Genomic DNA, 18,534 nt, shown 5'->3' on the forward strand with positions numbered 1-18,534 from the left:
CCGTCGGGGGGGGGGTTAACACTGCTACTTCAGTATTTTATTATTTTTTTAGCATTGATAAACTAATTTGGAAAAACATATTTTTCATACATTTTGTAGATTCATATATATATATGATATTAATATACATATAAATTCTTGATTAGCTATACAAAAGGAAATGTCAAAGCGTTACGTGGTGTATCCCACAAGGTATTTGGTTCCTTCCAACAGGCTAGAGTAGTTGAAAAGGAGCTCATTGATGAGTGGTTGAACTCAACAGGCACTGCGAAGAGGAAGTAGAATGAAGATTTAAAAAATAAATAAATAAATAAAAAAAAAACATGACAATCCATTAGTAGTTACAGCCATAACTCATGAAAATTATTATTATTATTATTATTATTATTATTATTATTATTATTATATTATTATTTATTTTGTATATGCAAAAAAAAAAACATTACAATGTGAAACAAACAAACATGAGGAATCCATTACCTCAAATACAATCATATCAACTACAATAGAAAGGCAATACCAGGGGTACCAGTACTAATTAGAAAATAAATCAAATAAACTTAAAGATATCACGTTTATTTTATTAAAATATTTTTTGTTTTTAAGCATCTTGACAGTGTTGATGTAATTCTCCACTTCTTTTTTAAATAAGGTAAAGTTTGTTTACATTTTAACTAATTAATTTTATGAATATGGTATCTCTTCAACATAATCAAACTATTAATTAATAATTAGCCATTCAGTCATTATCCAAAGTGACTTACAGAAACTATGGGGGTGAACTATGCATCAACAACTGCACAGTCCCTTACAATAGGACCTTGGTTTTACATCTCAAAGGACAGAGCACAAAGAGGCTAAGTGACTTGTTCAGGGTCACACAGTTAGTTAGTGGATGAGCACAGTTTAGAACTAGGAACCTCCTGGTAAGAAATCATTTTCTTTAACCACTGGACCACCAAGCCTATTAATCATATATGTAATATTAATCGCATATGTCATGTGCCTTTGAAAAAAAAAAAAAATCAACACCATCAAATCTCATTTTTACCAAACATTTTCAATAAATAATGCTGCATATCATTCCAAAAAAACACTTTCTGTAAACACATTGGTCAAATAGAAGAACAGTTTCTCTTTCAGTATTACAGAATACATAATTGTAATCATGTCAATTTTAACCCTCTTATAGGTTTTGGGTAAAGTAACAGTAGTCTCAAATTATTAGAGAATTCCAAAACCCAGATAAACCCTTGGGCTGAGATCAAAAGTTATTTGAAAATTTACGACCCCAAAGAACAATACTTTTTCAAGAAAAAAACCTTTGGATTCAACCCCACTAATATAAGTGTCTTTTTTTTTCTTTTGGAAACAAACAAAACAAGGCCTGTATATAATATATATTTTATTCTACAAAGCCCAGTGACAGATTCATAGTATCTATATAGATTTGTGTGCAGGAATAAAACAAACTTCTTCAATTTGTTATTTTATTATTATTATATTTGTGTTATTATCTATGGAAATTGTTGCACCTGTCTGGAGATATTTATAAACAAACTATATATATATATATATATATATATATATATATATATATATATATATATATATATATATATATATATATATATATATATATATATATATATATATATATATATATACACACACACACACACACACACACACTGGGCAGAGCCTAATTTTCACTGCAACAGCATCTCACTGGTAAAGACCCTCCAAAATGAGAAGCTCCCAGGTTGGCAGTCAAAGAAGTTTTATCACAGCTCCAGGCCTAAAAAAGCATAAAAGAGTAAAACCTTTGCAAATAAAAACAGTTAATCAATTTAAGGTGGTTTAAATAAGTTTAAATAACAGATGTACCTAAATTCTGGACATAATAGGAGGGTTAAACCTAGCCAAAACACTTTTTGTAAAGAAGATCCTATGAACATTATTTATTTATTTATTTATTTTTATTTATTTATTTATTTATTAGCAGACACCCTTGTCCAGGGCAACTGAAAATTGTTACAAAATATCACAGTACAAAATACCACCTTACAAAATATCACATTATAAAATATTACACTACTGAGTATTCAAACATTCTTCCAATCTAGTGTGGATGAGTGACTGATGGCCAAGGCAGACAACTGCAGAGAAAGATGACACAAATGCAGTAATTGCAGTTCAGCGCGATTGCACAATTATTCACAAACACAAATCAAAACAAGCACAAACAAAAACCTAACTCCACACAGGAGAACTACACTAAACTTGTTTAAATTAATCTCTAACTAAAACAGCTAAGCTGTTTCCCTGTACAAATAGTTCTTCTTCTTCTTCTTCTTCTTCTTCTTCTTCTTCTTCTTCTTCTTCTTCTTCTTCTTCTTCTTCTTCTTCTTCTTCCAACTCCCCACATACCACCTAAACTTAGACCTGAGATAATTAAACTTAATTGCAAACACTCAACAATTATTGAATTATCAGGTATTCTGAGACCTTCAGTCCTAGAAGCTGTTGGGAAATGTAGTTTTTTCTTTTGTGGCTATTCCCCTGGCCTACATTTTACACTGGAAACAGTGCTCTTTTCATGCTGAAACTTACATATTTGTTGCATGTGACTCTGTTACACTAGATAACCAAATAATGAATTCCAGTAAGAACTTGCAGAAGGAACTGTAGCACCACTACATACAGCTGTTATGTGCTTACTGTCACATTTATGATGCAGTATGTGTAAATCACCTAAATATATATTTTTGAATTTCATCATTAGGTAATTGACTCACCAACAAAATGTTATTATCATACCATCTTTGGAAAAAATAAGATCTATTTTTATATCTTACAGGATATCTTTGTTATTACAAAGTATTATATCCTTTTTTAAATAATGAGGTTTATTTCTCCAAAATTAAATACAATGTTGTCAAACTCTGCAGTTACAGACTGGGGCAGACCTAAAAAAAACGATGCATAAACTGAACAGAACACATCAATATAAACTGCTGCAGATTGTCCTTCTGTCTTTACAACCGAACACATCCATATAAACTTCTCCAGACAGTCCTTCTGTCATTACAACAGAACACATCCATATAAACCGCTCTAGATAGTCCTTCTGTCTGGGAGTAACTTACCCTCTAATTTTAACACTGAGAGAGTAAAATGTATTTTCATGGGCTAAAATGCAACATTACCTTGAATTCATGAGTAATTGGTAGCTTATTTTTTAATGGTAAAGACTAACACCCAACCACCAGTAACGGTGCCAACGTGCATCTATATCTACTATTGTGCTGACAATACCATTACTTAGTCCTTGAATCCCAGCACGTGAATGATTCTTGGTAGTAAATCTCCCTCCCAACCAGTGAGGGCACTAAGCACTCTTTTCCTTTGCTTTGGTTTGTCTTTTGAACTTGTAAAGACTGTGAGAGACCCCATGAGAAATAACAGTATTGTGTTTTGTTTGTTTCTTTGTAATTTGTCTTGTTTGTAAATTACTAGATGGATAACATGATTCCGGAGCTGTCTCCAAGAGCCAGTTCAAAGCCAGAACAGCACTGCACTACCATCACTAATAAACTGTATCACCCACCATGAGCACTACTGCAAGTATCCAGGACTGGTGACCGTGTTGGTATTATTGTGGTGCGGATATTTTGTGTTTATTGCATGGGACTGCAACCCATTGTTATTTACTCCCTGCAATACACATTGTTGTGTATTGCAGGGGTCCTGTTATTTGGTCACCAGACCTGGATATAATAAAATCTATTTTCCAACTAGAAATAACATTCTTGTCTGTTTAATCACGGACTGCATCACTCCTGCACCTGCATCCACTTAACCACTTGCCACACGTGGTGTCAGAAACGGGACTATGGACCACAGCTCATGCATTGGCAGAGCTGCTGGAGGTGGCGGAGGCAGAGTTCTCTCCTGCTGCTCTCCCCCTCTGGAAAACAGATGGGATGACACAGAGGAGAGAAGGAGGGAGGAGCGATACACCACGCTCATTGAGAGGGTAGGGTTGGCAATGACAACGCCAAACCCTACAGGAACACTGGCGATGTCAGCACCGAAGGCTTGGGAAATGAAAATATCAGTGGAGGATGACACAGAAGCGTACCTGATCGCATCTGATCGGCTAGCCACCACTGCGTCATGGCCACGGGAGTTCTGGGCGAGCCATCTGGGACCATGCCTGATCAGGGAGGCTCAGGCAGCCTAAAATCTATTTCCAATAGAACTAACATTCTGTCTGTTAATCACGGACTGTCATCCTCCTGCACCCTGCATCCACTTCCCACTGCACACGTGGTGTCAGAAACGGGACATTGGACCACATGCATTGGCAGAGCTCTGGAGGCGTTGGATAACGAAGGATTCAGAGGAGAGAAGGGGGAGGACGATACACCACGCTCATTGAGAGGGTAGGGTTCCACTGAAACGCAAACCCTACAGGCACTGGCGATGGCAGCCCCGAAGCTTGGGAAATGAAACAATATCAGTGGAGGATACCACAGACGCTTACCTGTCGCATCTCACTTCTAGCCACCACCAGACTATGAGGATACCAATGCTGCCAGCTATGACCTGGTTAAGCTGGCCATCCTCTGTCGCCTCAACATTACGGTAGAGACTCACTGGGTATGGTTCAGGGAGTACCGAAGGTCCCCGGAGACACGGCCTAGGGTGGACGCAGAACAGTTGTGTGACCACATCGTACACTGGCTGACCCCAGAGAAGAAAAACAACCTGCAAACGGGGGAGGCGGTGGTGGTGGAGCAATTCTGCCATGTGGTCGGCACCGATGCCTAAGCTTGGATAAAGCACGACAACCCAGACACCCTGGAGGAGGCCATGAAACTGGCCTAGGATTTTGAGGACTCCCTAGTCTCCTCCTAGACAGGGACACTGTTAATTCCCATCCTTCGGAGCAGCCGAGTACCTCCCCTCTCTCCTCCATAACCACCACCATCAGCCCCGGGACCCAGACCTCCAAGACCGCCGACCCCAATGGCCTCTTCTTGGAGAACAAGGTTGGCCTCCAGCTGGGGTAGAGGTGCTGCCCCTGCCCCGTTGCCATACCAGCAATGGGCTAGATATATAACCAATGCTCCCTCTGTCCCCCCAACTTGTTTTAGGTGCAACCAACCGGGACATCTGGCCAGGTCATGCCCCGCTGCAATGGAGTGTGACATGCCATAATTAGGCACCTGAAAAAGCGAGGGGAAAATGGTCGGGATGGGCCTTGTATGATTGATGTGATTTTAGGGAATGTGAAAACTCACGCATTAGTGAACATAGGGTGTGAGCAGACTTTAATTACAATAGCTCTCATGGGCAATGTGTTGTGGTGGCCACAAGGTGGCCATCTGCTGTTTTCATTGAGACACGGCAGCAAACACAACACTAAAAGTATACCCTATCGGTAGGACCGATAAAACATCACCTGGTAGTAGGGGTGGCGGAAAAGTTGCCACACCCAGTTATTCTGGGCCAAGACTGGCCAAAATTTAAAGAATTAATGCAAATAATGGCAGTCTCAGCCACACAAGTAAACGTGGCAGAAAAGAGGAAAAAGGAAAGAATTGGTAATGTGTTTCCTTTTCAAGCTGAAATGTTTTCTCCTATTTTCTGTCCTAGAAAAACAAATAAAGAGAGAAGGACCACAAAATGGGAGAGAGCATCACTAAGACAAGGCTGAGGTCTAGTGGAAGAGCACTCGGGTGGGAACAAACACTAATCAAAGGGAGTTGGAAGGCAGTGTGACCGTCAAGGTGAGGTTACTGGGCCATCTAGGGCAGATGCTAGTCAAGCGCTACTCATGTGTGAACATAGTGTGGGGCCAACATAATGACCCATAATTAGTGCATGCTTGGGGGCAGGTCCGGTCTATTGAAGGTAAGGATGTTGATGACAATGGGGCTCTAGTATTTCCGCACTTCAGTATCAAGGGGCAATTACTGTATAGGCTAAACCTAGCTGCAGGCAGAGGACAGCCTGTAACACAATTATTGGTTCCCCCGTCTTGTCGGACCGAGGTCATGAGGCTGGCGCATGATATCTCTTTTGTGGGGCACCTCGGAGCTGACAAGACAATGGAATGGATACTGGCTCAATTCTATTGGGTAGGACTTCCTACTGATGTGTCAAACTATGTAGCCACATGTCCAGACTCCCAGCGAGTAGCTCCGGGTCAAGTGCGCTCCACCCCTTTGGTTCCACTGCCGATTATTTCCACCCCCTTTTTATGCATTGCAATGGGCATAGTGGGCCCTTTGCTACCTTCTGATTCCGGGTATACTCATATATTAGTGGTGGTAGATTATGCAACGTGATACCCGGAGGCAGGTCCATTTAGGTCCACTAGTGCTGCTGCAATAGCCACAGAGTTAGTGCAGATTATAGATAGAGTAGGGATCCCCAAGGAGATTTTGACTAATCATGGAACCAACTTTTTGTCTAAAACATTACAGCAAGTGTTTAAATTATTAAAAATACGTCCCATCAGGACATCTGTTTATCATCCACTAATGGATAGTTTGATGGAGCAATTTAATCAGACCTTGAAGCAGATTCTGAGAGATTTTGTAACTTAAGAGAAAAAACATTGGGCATCTCTTCTTCCCTACCACCTTTTTGCAGTGAGTGATGTGCTGCAGAGTTTGACAGGGTTCTCTCCCTTGTATGGCTGATAGCCTCGCGGTATCCTCGATCTGTTGAGAGAAGGGTGGGAGAAGCACAAAGGCTCGTTTCAAAAAATGTAGTGAAGCATGTGCTCCTATTAAGAGATCACCTGGATTTTGTCAATTGTTTAGCCCAAGACAACCTCAAATTGCCTCAGCAACAAATGCGTGCACCCAGCTACTTTACGCAGACATTGTGATGGATCTTGCTGACGCAAATGCCTGCTTTATTGCCTTATACACAGAACTGTGTTTTGATAGTATTTCATCACAGCACTGCCATTTCAAACTAAACATCTTCCCGTTTGCAGCTGGCTTACCTGTAAAGTAGCTGCATACTCTTTTGTTTGTACAGTTTGTACTGTTCTTGGCTTCATATCCTCTTCATCATCATCGCTGAGTGATAAGTCAGTATCACTGTCGCTGGTATCGAAATCCTCCCATCCAACTTCACTCCTGTCGTCGCTTGCCACTTACTTTGCCATGTTTAGCTTTTGCTAAAAACTCTATAAACTATAACTAAACAAGTAAAACTAATAATAAAATTAAGAAAAAAAAACAAAAAACACTATAGATGTACTTTTAAAAGTTGAATGGTTTCCAGCTTTCTTCTAAATGCCCACAGGTAGATTGGAATCTCTACATGACACACAACTGGATACAAATGTTACCTGACCCTCCCCCGACTTTCATTGTACATTCCACAGTGCTAGTATTGCCTTTGAGAATGACACCTGAAATCCTAGACTGAGAAACTACTCATAGAATAGAATGGGAAACTTGACGTACGCACGTACGGCATGGTACTGTAAGTGGGTTTTCAATGGACGTAGGTGCATACATCATGGTGCTGAAGTGGTTAATTACTGTCTAGATTGATACTTTGTAGCAGTTCATAATTCTAATAGTCCTCAGATGGAAATGCTATACATAATGTTTAAACAGTTGGAGTATGGAAATGCAATGGAAACAAATTAATGCATTGTAAAATACTAATGATTAAATCTAGTGAGAGATTACATACATTGTTTTTGACATACATTCCTAACAAAACTACTTACCTTCAAATGTCATTTAAAAAAAAAAAAATCATATCAATAGCAAAATTGACTGAATGAACCTTTCTCTTCACTCCAGCAAATGATGCACAGCACAAAAGGCAGTGCACTAATTGACTAGTTTGGCACTGTAACAGGTTCATTGTTTTGTGTCACCAGATTTAATTAGCACTTTTTTCATTCAAAAACAAATGGAGGATGTGAAAAAAAGGGCATTCCATTGCTTATCAGTGCCCACTTTGGGATGGTAAAGGGTTTCCCAACCCTGGTCATGGGGACTAATTGTGTCTGCTGGTTTTCATTCCAACTGAGCTCTCAATTACTGAACTAGACCATTAAATGAACTTATAATGAGCTTAATTATACATTAAGTTACTTATAGATGTTATAGCTAACTTGAACATTATTAAAAAGGTCTAATTAAGCAAATCATCAGTTCAAGTAAGGGTTTAATTAAGTACCTGAGAAGTGGAATGAAAACCAGCAGACACAGTGGGTCACTAGGACCAAGATTGGGAAACTCTGTGATAGAGGACACAGGAAGTTTGTTGTTGTTATTTTTATTTATTTTATTGTTATTTAGCACATTCTTACCTCAAACCCAGCTGTCGGGAACACAAACTGCAAGACAGGTTGTTTATAATTAGACTTGCTACTCCCTGTAATTAACATTGTTAAACATTTCAGTTTCTTAATCACATCATGGATATCTGACAATAATGAATTAAGCTGAAATATTTTTCTAGCTGTACATTCCTTGGACAAAACTGATGGCTTTACTCTCACTAAAAGGAAAGTAAAGCTTAGCACTGTTTTTAAGCTTAGCAAAGGAATATGAAGGATTGTGATAGGATGATGGGTGATTCTTTGGGATAGCAGTGAACCCAGCCTACTGCAAGGATTGCAGCACTACTGCTACTTTACACAGATGACTTGGTGAATCCTCTCTGTGGATAACCAAGTCATCTGTGTAAGCAGTGGCGTACTGCTGATGGGGCCGCAAGATGCGATCCATCATAAGCTGGAAAGTGGCTGGAGCGCCATGCAACCCAAATGGCATGGTCCTAAATTGGTATAACCCAAAGGGAATCAAAAACACTGTCCTCTCTCTGGATACCCGGGTCAGGGGTATCTGCCAGTGAGCCTTCGCCTGAAGTCAATGTAAAACCAATTTGATCCATCTGGCTTATCTACTAAAACAACAGGACTGTTCCAGTCACTTTGGGACCCTTCTATTACCCCCAGTCTAAGCAGTTCATCAATTTCCATTTTTATTACCTGTCTTTTGCCTTCAGGTATACAGTATGGTTCCCGGCTCAATTTCAATGTGATGATGAGCTACTCGAGTCTGCCCCAGGATGGGAGAAAACACATCAGGAAATTCCGTCACCAGAGCCCGAGCCTGACATTTCTGTGTTGGTGTCGGATTCTCTTCAATCTGTACCGAGCCTTTTACCCCCAACACAGAAAGATCAGGTCCCAGGTCTGTGATGTAATCTGCTTGTGCTGCTAACAATGGCTCGTGTTGCAACCAGGGCTTCAAGAGGTTTATATGATAAATGTGCTTCTCTCTCCATTGCTCCAGCTGGCAGATCTCATAGTCCACCATCCCAATCCACTGTGTAACCTCAAAGGGTCCTTGCCACTTAGCCAGAAGTTTCGACTCTGAACTAGGTAATAATAGTTTGGTGCCGAGCCTGCTGCAAATTGTCATGCGTCTATTTTTCTACAGACTCAAAACATTTGCGCAGGTCCAACACATACTGGATGGTATTGGTCAAATTGTCCTGCTGTTCCTCCCACATCAATTTGACCAAATCAAGCACACCCCAGGGTCTCCGCCCATACAACAGCTCGAATGATGAAAATCCCATAGAAGCCTGGGGTACCTCTCTTATCGTACAGAGAAAGGGAGGACTCAGCTGGTCCCAGTAATGCACATTATTACTAATACATCTGCTCAACAAGCTCTTAAGGGTCTTATTAAAGTGCTCCACAACATCATCGGTTTGAAGATGAAACACTGTTGTCCTAATGGTCTTAATTCGCAAAAGCTTACATGTTCTGCAGATTAGTCAGGACATAAAGTTGGTGCTTTGGTCGGTCAGTATTTCCTTGGGGATCCCCACCCCAGAGAAAACCTTCGCAAGCTCATTGGCATCAGACTTAGCGGATGTAGATAGGAGGGGAATGGTCTCTGGATGACACGTAGCATAATCCAAAATGACCAATAGGTGTGTGTATCCCACCACACTCCTTTCTAGTGGTCCTACTATATCCACCCCAATACGCTCAGACAGAGCTTCCACTAGTGGCAACAGCACCAATGGAGCTTGTGGGACGGCTCTAGGGCATGAGCAAGCTACAACAAATCCTCCTGAAAGGCCTAAGGAATGAACAACTGGTGACGCACTTCCCCGGCCTGGGTAATTTTTCAACATGGTACAAAAGGTCTCGATTAATTTCAAAGTGAGGGTACATGGCGGTGCGTCTGGGCTCGACCACCCGACCACTAACCACAGATGCTTGGTCAGAGAGCCTGCCCAGCATGTTGTCACGCCCTTGCAAGAGTCGGAAATCATGGGAGCGAGCTAAAAAATCCCATGGCCCGTTTATTTTTTTGGAGTTTAACCCTTTGCGGTGCTATGTCGGACCAGGTCCGACATTACAATTTTCCCTTTCCAGTCCAATGTCGGACCCTGTCCGACATCATCAAAAAGACATAAAGCACAGGTCTCTAGTCATTTTTTCTCTGGAAAAAGCTGAGAAAACCTTTCAATGGCCGAATGAGACCAGTAGGAACCGAATGAAACCGAAAAGAAAAAAAAAGGACGTTTCTCACAGAGATAACATGGTCATAACAAAGGAGGTAGCCGCTTCTGCATCCAGGGTTCAAAGAATATCATAGACATTTGCAGAGCTTTTTGAGATGTTATAGTAATGAAATAATGACTTGGATCACATTATTCAGGAGTTTCGTGATAAAACGAGTGATCAGGAGAGGATTTATCAGTAAGCACGTCTATGAAGAGGTATGTGAAAAATACAGTGAACAAGGGATGGGGCTTGGCTGTAGATACAGTACTGAGTGTTTTATTGCGATTCAGTGCCTTTTGAACCTGTTTTACTCTGAAAAAAAATATTTTAAACAGCGTGTGTAAAATAAACAGCGCGTGTGAAAATAAATTGGACCTGACGTGCCTGATAGGAGCTGAATAAATGGACCGCAAAGGGTTAAATCTATGGCAATATAGGAATATCTCTCCAATTACTTCCTCCTTCTTAGCCACAAGGGAGGATGGGGCTGTCAGGGCAGTAACCAGTATGAACTGCCCACAGTCCCATCCCAGAACTACTGGCACTGGCAATCGAGGACACAATCCTACTTGTACTCCCGTCACCTGCTGGCCAATTGTTATATTTATACTAATCTTGGGATAAGAGTGTACATCCCCATGAACACATTTAATATTCACCCGCCCCAATATTTGTTTATGCCCTGGTGAGATTAGGCCCTCCTGTATTTAGGGACTGACCACACCCTGAATCCAAGAGAGCCTGGGTTTTTGTACCAACCACTGTCACAGGAATAACAAAACCTATCTGCTGAAGTGTCTAAGGTAATTGAACATGCTTACCTTGTCTGCTGAGTTCACAATCCCGAGTGATGTGGCCCAATATGTCCTATATATCCTATATGTCCCTATATGTCCAACACCGCAGTGGACTAGTTTCTCACCCTGGAGCCTCAGCAAGTGGTAGAAATACAGGAGCCATTAAAGAGGCTCAATGGTAAGGTGACCGCATGAGAACCTGGTCAAACACCGCTGTAGCCCATGGGTAACCCCACCCCGCCCCAGTTCCCGGGCCAAGAGCTTCCACCTCCACTCCCCATCCAGAAACCTGTGTACCCTTTCCCCCCAGTCCATTCACCCTGTCAGGGGCCAGTAGAGGGGAGTGATCCGGTAGTGCTTCTCCCAGGCAGCCTAGCTGGCGTAGATTCCGCTGCCTGGTACTGCTCTGCCAGTGCGACCGTCCAATCCAGAGTGGGAGGTGCCTGCCGCTGCACCCACAGCCGCAGTCCTGGAGCCAAGCACTCCAGAAATTGCTCGACCACGATGATCTCCACCAGCCTGGCTTTGGTGATCGTGTCCGTGTTCAGCCACCCCATGGCGTACTAATTCAAATGATGGGTGATGGTTCTGGGGTGCTCCTCCAGCGAGAAGCGCTCCTCCCAGAACTTTCGGCGGTATCCTGCCAGAGTGCCCTCACACAATTAAAGATGGCTGCTTTCAGCATGGAGTCATCCATCATCCGTTCACGCACCTCCCCTGTTATCTAGGGGAAGAGATAACTAGCCCATTGGGCTGGAGCCCAACTGGCAGAGGTTGCCAGGGCCTCAATCACAACCAGGTAAGCTTTGGGTCGATATTCTGCCGTAATTTTGGTTGGTCTCTGTAACCTGGATCTGGGCCCATCGGCCTAGCAGCCCCTTGCACCGCAGCAGTCAGGGACTAGCACAGGAGATCCATCATCTCTGCAAACTGGATTGCATCCATTTTTGCTCCTTGTCTCTGGTGCATTGCTTGAATTGGGCAGTGCCAGTGAATCCCACGTGTAGAATGGTGGTGGGTAATTCACTGACACACAGGAAACAGAAGGGTGTACTTGACACACTGCACAGGTGCCCAGTTTAATTTATTTATTTTTTTGTATTTGTGAGGATTTATTTTAGCATGCAGAGGGCGCTGTTGCCTGTGGCCTGAATACCAGAGATGGTAAACAGGTCCACAGGAATACCCACAGGTAAACAGATACTCTTTCACAAGTGCTCTGAAATAATAATAATAACAAAAGGCGAAATCAGAAAGAGAAAATAAAACACAGTAATCAAAAACTACAAAGAAAAGGTACTGCACTCAGCAGCGTTACCCCGACCATTGCTACCTGCATGGCCCGGGTCCCCATCCTACCCGTTACTGTTCCCTCAGCCTGCTGTCTATACACTTATGGGGTATGCCCAAGGTTTCCCCACTACCAATATTTTTGTTTTCTTCTCTTTGGATTTCTTTCGTTTTTGTCTTTCTTTTGGCCATTCTCAGTCCTGGAGAAGAGCTTCCGCTAGCTCGTTGCTTCTTAGAGGGGCAGACCTGAGGGAACAGCAGAACATTATTTTATAGGGCCAGCAATCCCCCCAAGGCCCTCTTCTCAGCCACTCAGAGAGAGGGAAAGCCCACACACCCTCTCTCCCACCTCTCATAGTCACTGCCATGACTGACAGACAGATATTGCGTACGTATATTGCGTAAGTGAAGTGCTGTCCTGGGTTTGTGCTGGCCTCTGGCGACAGCTCTGGAACGTGTTAGCCGTCTAGTGATTTACAAACACAGACGATTACTAACAGACACAAACAAACAAAGCACTCATAAATATTCTTAAAACACAGGTTTATTTCAGCAGTGGTTACTGCGTCTCACACGGACCTTCAAGATCAAGTTCACAAACCAAGTGAAGAAACAGATTACGATTCTCCGCCTCCCTTATATGCTAACACACATGACCCTTTGGTAAACGAATGCACAGTTGCCTTTACAGTCTGCAGCTGCTACATTGTTTCCCTTCCAGGTCGATACGTTCTTACAACAGAGTCTCACCTTTTTCCAGACTGACCGACTTCCCGACCCGGGGAAAGAACTGTCCAAAGAATTCTGCCCTTGTTTAGCGCCCTCACAGTCATGCCTTAAAAACTAAATTAGTTTACACATTGGTGGAAATTCTAGATTCCTTGTTGTTAAACTCAGAGTGTGCACACACTGAAATTAGACAAATAGTTTGTTAAATTATTAAATTTAGTGACAATTAATAATGGAGGATTTTGTAACAAAATACATAACAAAACATAGTGATAATTGTGAATTTATACAGAACTTGGAGCTAATGACACTACCCTTTCTGCTGTTTTGTTACAGGAAGTAAATACCAAGCTGCGTCCCATTGCTTACGCACCCAGACTGCTCACTCCGGTTGAATAAACTTTTGACCCATGTACCTGACACCTACAGGTTTTGCTCATATTACTGTACACACTGAACACACACCCATACACATGCAGAATGCAATTTTTATCAGAACGCATTTTTTCATGCAAAAACTCTACCCTACCATACACTGGCACCCCACATGATTGCACACAACTTCCACCTACACACCCACACTCTCCCTTCACAATTGCACCAGACACAAAGGCTACCTCAACTTATGTTGATGGATCACGCTTCTGGGCCCAAGGTCAACATCACACTGGGTTTGCTATACATTCCCAGGAACAAGACTCGCTATATCAATGCCCACCTTGCTATTCAGCACAACAGGCTGAAGTAGAAGCAGTCTTACAGACCCTGATCACCTATAGCAGCCCTGTAAACATACATTCTGATTCAGCATTTGTGGTTAACTCCCTCACTGAGTACCTATCTCCCTATTTGGAAACAGAGGGGATGGATTAAAGCAGATATGCACCCACACTACAGCACATATGCCAACTAGCAGACAGTCGGTCAGTAGTACTCATTAAAATCAAAGCTCACCAAAAACCCGGCTCATCAAAAGAAGCTGACGTTAATATCAGGGTTGATGTGCTGGCCAGAGAAGCTGCCTTATCTGGAACACCCTACTCTTCCCCAGCCTCCATTTATCCCAATGCGGCCCTACAGCAAAATGATCCCCTTTCCTTTGCACTCACACAACAGATGATACAACAATGTATTACAGCCCTTCCCAGAGCAACCGCACTTCCTCCCCCTTATTCTAACCACTCCACTTCCCTACACATACATGACTCCATTCTCTTCTACAATGGCTTGCTTGTTTTGCCTCAGGAGTTGCGCAAAGATATCTTGCATCACATGCACAACCAGGGGGGACACTTTGGTTATTCTAAAACTTTTGAAAGACTAAGCAATGTGGTATGGTGGTCCAATATGGACAAAGACATACAGGAATATTGCTTAGTATGCATACAGATGAACCCAGTCACCTACACAAGGAAAGGCCCAATTAAAACCATCAGAAGTTCCATAGACTAATTTACAAATTTATTACATAGGCCCACTACCTACCGCAAGAGGCAGATATAAACACCTCTTAGTGATAATTGACACATTCTCCTACTGGGTAGAAGCATTTCAAATTAAGGCCAAAGCCACAGCAAGGGTCTTATAAACCAAGGAAAAAAACCCAGACTCAAAGAGAAAGAAAAATATGACACAAGGGGAACTGGATAAATGGTATCACATTGATAAAAAGTATCAACAGAAGTTAACAACAAAAAATAAATACTACATTTTCTTTCCAGATCAATAAAGCCGACAACAGGGCATCCAGGGGGACGTCTCCTCATCCTCCTGCTCATCTACTATGTGACAACAGCAACATGTAGCTAGAACAATGGAACTTGGGAGGCATACCAGAGTGAAACAGGAAAAACGAATAACATTGGTAACAACATAACCTATTCAATGGACGCTGAATGTAGCACTATGCAATAACACCCAAGATTGTGTAAATACATTTGGGGGACATGAATGTCAATGTCATTTTGGATGGAAAATGAACAAAATGACATTGATATTGATGTAAAATGTGGCCCATGCCACCTAATGGAATAGTAATGGCACCTGCTCCATCTACCTACATTAATAATAAAAAATGGGAATTTGTAACAGTGGTGTTAAATGTATCAGAGCAAGTACTCAATTGATAGATGCTTGTAGAAATATTTCTGCTATAACTAAACCATATGAGGATATAATACAAAGAGAATGGGAAGAGGTAGCCCTGAGAGACACGCCCAGTAAATGGAAAAAGAGAAGTATATTTGGAGATCTGGGAGGAATGTTTGGTTCAGGGAATTCCATGTACAATGGGCATCAGATAGATGTGATAAAGGGATACATGAACAGTATAAAAACTAAATTGGGTAGTTTGTTACAGGAAAAGGCTAAATTAGCTAACCAAGTAAATGAAATTATAATTAAGCACATGCAAGCACAGATGGAATTAAACAGATGTTATGGAAGGACTATTTAAACTGTCCTGACAAAAAAAAAATTCTTGGCTGCTGCAGAACATATGAAAACGCTGATATAGGATTTTGCAACTGATTTAATAGCTAACAGGTTCCCTAGACATTTTTATTAAAAAAAGAAGACCTGGAAGATATTTGGAAATACTGTACAAAAGGTAACGAGAAATGTTAGGGAGTGATTTAGGAGTATGTACATGGTCTGATGTAAATTGGTACAATACTGACTTAGTGCAAACCCTATGGGACCAAAACAAAACATCAGTAAATTTACAAAAACAGGAATGTTTTTTGTGAGCAATTGGGGGGAAAAACTTTATTCCATGGCCACTAGAAACAAGACCCATTGGAGTGGCAACATAACATGTGTCCATGGAAGTAGAATTGAAGTGTCTATTGATAATACAACCATTTGTGGAAATTGTACACAAAATAATATCAAAGAAGGAATCAGTTCATGTAAAAAGCATGACAGTGTGAATTATCTGTTAAATTTGAACACATAGTCAAAAATGTTATAACCATTCCATTGAAATATAATAATATCAGTAAGAAATTAGCCTTTGTTATGTCATTCCTGTTTATCTACAGAGGGATGTATATGTAAATACTACTAACATCATTAACATGAGGATATTGCATAATGATACAATAATTAAAGTTCACAGAGGACACGGCACGATAATACATAACGAGACACAAGAATTAGAAGTTGAAAGCTTAGAGGCGTTTAATATGGGGATTACTGTAATTATGTGTCCAGGTGATAGATTAAAGTCATACCTGGGATGTGGGTGGAAGAATGTAAATGCTACTAATCAAACTAATTATGAATGTCTTTATTCAATCGAGCCAGTAAAACATGGATATAATTATATAAGCTTTACTGGAAATAATACTTACTGCTAATTATACAATGACTATTGGGGATAGACAGTTATATTACACAAAAGAAAAGATCAATTTGGATTTGCATGATAAATATGCAGAAAAATTGCAACCCGACCCCTTACCAGAATTGGCCGATATCAAAAGACTAATAGAAGAAGATCAGTTAATATTGCAACTAGTTAAGGTAAAAGAACAATAGAAAATGTTAATACAGCAAGTATGCAACTACCTCAACAGACCATACAATTAACTTGTGTCCACGAGTTAACTGGGCATTGCTATCCTTCACTGTGCTTAACCACTTGAGTTGAGCGTGGTTTATGACAAACTCAAATGAATGCCCCAGCCTGTATATCGTAAAGAGTGAGTAGCCCATTTGATGGCCAAACACCCCTGAGGTAGCATCTTTTTGCTGAGATACGGTATCAGGTGTTCTACTCCGTCTGCCTTTTGGGACAAGACTGCACCAAAATCCACGTCTGACGCATCGGTGTGGAGGATGAATCTCTTGGAGAAATCCGATGTGATAAGTGTGGGAGTTTACGCTTAACAGTATCAAATGCCCCCTGACACTCAGCTGACCATTTAATCAAATTTGGAGCACTCATTTTGGTGAGTTCAACTAAAGGGTTAACGACTGTGACATACTCGGGAATAAAGCGGTGGTAATAACCAGCTAATCCCAGCAGTGACCTCACCTGAGTCTTGGTTTTGGGGATCGCTGAGTCGACCAAAGCCTGGATTTTAGTGAAAACAGGTCTCATCCTTCCATTCACCATTAAAAATCCCAAATATTGAGTCTCTGTTTTGGCAAATGCGCATTTTCTCAAGTTGGCTGTTAGCCAGGCTGCCCTTAGAGACTGAAGACTGGATGTAATCTTAGCCAAATGCTCTCACCAGGTGGAGCTGTAAATCACCATGTAGCCCAAACGGCATGGTTTTGAAAAGAAACAGACCTTCTGGTGTTGAAAATGTGGTTTTCTCTCTAGAGCTGCAGGTTAAGGGGATCTGCCAGTATCTCTTTATCAGGTCCAGAGTGTATATCCAGCAATATACATATTTAAAAACAAACAAACATGAAATGTACTCAAGTTTAAGGTGTCCCTAAATCCAAATTCAGGAAAACGGTAGATAATTAAGAAGAAATTATCTACCGTTTTATATTTATTTATTAACCGATTTTCTTAAACAGACAGTAGTGGCAGAAAAGACTGATGATCTAATATAAAAAAGTCTAGAAAAATAAAGAATAAAAACCTTACACGGATCAACAGGATTTAAAAAATATATAAAATATTATAAAAATAAAACACACATGTAGTGTACTCTATATTTAATAACTGATTATCCTAAACAGGGAGTGGTCAGTGTCCTCTTTTTTGGCCTTCCGATCTCTGTCACATTATACACATTATATAGGCTTATATATTATATACATATTTTTTAAACTTGTATTGCCATGTAACACTTATAAGTCGCCTTGGGTAAAGGTGTCTGCTAGATAAATAAATAAACGGGAATTATTTCAATCAGTTGCCCTACACAAATAAATCAAAGAGATTTGCATAACAAAATCACTACCGGTACGTATTGTGTTGACAAATTGCACTTTTAACAGCGGAGGCTTGAGACCTTCCAATTTTCTAAAGCGAGTGTGGCATAATGTAAATTTTAATAGGAGGTATGAGAATTCCCCTTAAATATATTTCTGGAAGCATAAGGTTTAAATACGTAAGATAAATACCGTTTGCTATTAAAATGCTACCAGTACTATATTGGTATTTAAGAAAAAGGT

The sequence above is a fragment of the Polyodon spathula genome, chromosome 6 (assembly GCF_017654505.1).
Source record: "Polyodon spathula isolate WHYD16114869_AA chromosome 6, ASM1765450v1, whole genome shotgun sequence".
Lineage (NCBI taxonomy): Eukaryota > Metazoa > Chordata > Actinopteri > Acipenseriformes > Polyodontidae > Polyodon > Polyodon spathula.